General features: G+C 77.8%; 2 non-coding genes across 2 annotated transcripts in view; both read left to right on the plus strand.

The window, feature by feature from the left end:
• The first annotated feature begins 1397 nt into the window (after positions 1–1397).
• LOC143693270 (5.8S ribosomal RNA) lies at positions 1398–1550 on the plus strand. The gene has a single exon (XR_013180774.1). It is a non-coding gene; the product is annotated as a 5.8S ribosomal RNA (ribosomal RNA).
• Positions 1551–2439: 889 nt separating this feature from the next.
• Positions 2440–2500, plus strand: part of LOC143693269 (28S ribosomal RNA) — a 4296-nt gene continuing 4235 nt past the window's right edge. The window contains exon 1 of the ribosomal RNA XR_013180773.1: positions 2440–2500. This exon is cut by the window's right edge and continues 4235 nt beyond it. This is a non-coding gene — a ribosomal RNA (28S ribosomal RNA).

Genomic DNA, 2500 nt, shown 5'->3' on the forward strand with positions numbered 1-2500 from the left:
ACCCGCCCGCCTCGTGGTAACGGGCGACGCCCGGCAGAGAGCGCGCGCTCTCTGCCCCTTCCTCGGCCGCGGGGCGACGGCCGCCGGGGCCCGCCCGCGCTCTCTCTCCTGGGCCCGCCGCCGCGGTCTCTGGCGCGCGCGGCGGCGCCGCGTCCGGCGCGTCCGGCGCCTCTCTTCCCCTCGACGGCCTTTCCTTCCTCGAAGGCGCGGCGCGGCGGCGCCGTCGTCCGCCGGCCGTCCCCTGGCTCGACCGCCCCGCCCGCCGGTGGGGGGGGGGCGAGCGCTCGGCGGGCCCTCCGGCGGCGGAGGCCCGCGAGCGCGGGCGACCCCGTGGCGAGCGGCGGCGGCGCCGCTCGACGGGTGTCCCTCCCTGCGGGGACGGTCGGCCGGACGGCGCCCGCCGTCGGCCGGCGGCGGTCCCGTCCCGGGCTCCGCTCGTCGCCTCGCCTCCGTCGCCCTTGCCCGCGCGGCCGCGTGTGGGCCGCGCAGGAAGGCGTGCGGGGGCGGCCGCGGGGGCGCTCCTCCCCGCCCGGTCTCCGCGTGCGAACGAGGAGAGCGGGCGTTGCCCCCCGGCTCAGCCGCCGCGGCGCCTTCCGCCGGGCGCGTGCCCGAGGCGAGGGGCCCCGGCGGTGCGAGGCGGCGGCGGCGGTCCCGGGCGCGTGCCGCCCCGGCGGCGGCCGGGTCTGCCGTCCGGCAGGCCTCGGGCGCTGGCGACGCCGGCTCGGCTCTCGGTGGCGCCCGCCTCCGGGGCCGGCGGCGGAGCGCGTCCGCCGGTCGCTCGCCCGCCCGCCCGGCGGGGGAGCGGTCCCGCGGGAGGCGTGCCGGCGGGCTGTGCCGGTCGCCGTCGCGTGCCCGTCTCGAGCCCAGGGGAAAGGCCCGTGCCCGTGGTGGTGGGGGGAAGAGAGAGACAACGCCGGCCGCGCGGCGGCGCGGCGGCGCTCCGCGCCAGGCCCGCGGCGTCGGGGCCGAGGGGAGAGCCGGCGCGGCGCGGGGGCCGACGGCCGCGCGCCCCCGGCCGCGTGCCGTGTGCGTTGTGCGCGTCGTCCCGTGAAAGCGAGAAGCGGGCGGGCCGCCCTGTGCCCCCCGCGTGTCCGGCGCGCGCCGCCCGGCCCTCCGCGCGGAGGCCGGGCCGAGCCCGGGCGCCTGGGCCGCCTCCGAAGGACGGCGTGGGTGAGGTCGGCGTCTCCCCTCGCGGGGGGAGGCGGTCGGGGGCGCGGGCTCCCCCGCCTCTTGGCCGGCCTTCGGAGAGTGGGTTTGTTTTTTTCCTTTTTTTTCCTCCCGTTTTCCGTGTGCTCGTACGGTCTCGGAAGCCAGGCGCGCGCCCGCGCGTCCTCGGCGGCATTGTCCTAAACCAAAAAAGGGGCCGCTCTGGCGTGAGCGGTGCCCGAAAGGCAGACAACTCTTAGCGGTGGATCACTCGGCTCGTGCGTCGATGAAGAACGCAGCTAGCTGCGAGAATTAATGTGAATTGCAGGACACATTGATCATCGACACTTCGAACGCACTTGCGGCCCCGGGTTCCTCCCGGGGCTACGCCTGTCTGAGCGTCGCTTGACGATCAATCGCCGTCCGGGGGCCACCCCGGCGGCGCGGCTGGGGTCGCCTCGCAGGCCCGTCGCCCGCGGCGGGCGGCGGCGGCGGCGGCGTGCCGCCGGTGGCCGGAGGGAAGGCGGTCAGGGGTGTTCGGCGAGGGAAGCGTTTCCCTCGGCGGGCCTCGATCCCTTCCCTGCGGGCCCGGCGGGCGTCGCCGCGGTCGTCGTCGTCGCCGCGCGAGGGCCTTCGTCCCCCTAAATGCAGACTCGGGGAGCGCTCCGTAGCTCCCCGCTCCCGGAGCGAGCCGCTGGGGCGGAGCTCGTCCTCGCCGCGGGGCCGCGCCGCGGATGCGGCGGCGCGGCGGCCTCGGGGAGAGCGAGAGACGGCGTCGAAAGGCGCCGCCGAGGGCCGAGAGAGAAAGAGAGCAAGGGAGAGGGGCGAGAAGGGGAGGCGAGGCGCGGGCCTCGCCCCCGGCCTTCCCCCCCGCGCGGGCGGCTGTCTGCGGGTGGGTACCGCGGCGGTACCGTGCCGTGCTGCCGCGCGCGCGAGGCGAGAGCGCCGGGGACGGGGGGGGGTTCCGACCCCCCTCCTCTCCCTTCGCCCGCGCCCCCCCCCCCTCCTCTTCTGTCTCGGTCTCGGGGCGCGCCCGAAGGGCGCCGTCGCTCCCCTCTCTCTCCCCTTCGCCGAGGCCGTCGCACACGCCGCCGTCGCCCGGCCGGTCCTCCCGCGCGGGGCCGTCTCTGCCGCGCTTTTCCCTTTTCGGTTCTCGTCTCCGGGATGGGGCTCTCCGTCTCTCTCTCTCCGTCGCCGGCCGGCCGGGCGGTCGGTCGGTAAGGGGAGAGAGAGAAAAAGGCGGCCGTCTCCGCGCGCGTGCGCGCGGCGCGGCGCGGCCGAGCTTTGGGCTTGCGACCTCAGATCAGACGTGGCGACCCGCTGAATTTAAGCATATTAGTCAGCGGAGGAAAAG

Source organism: Agelaius phoeniceus, unplaced genomic scaffold, assembly GCF_051311805.1.
Source record: "Agelaius phoeniceus isolate bAgePho1 unplaced genomic scaffold, bAgePho1.hap1 Scaffold_496, whole genome shotgun sequence".
In the NCBI taxonomy this organism is placed as follows: domain Eukaryota; kingdom Metazoa; phylum Chordata; class Aves; order Passeriformes; family Icteridae; genus Agelaius; species Agelaius phoeniceus.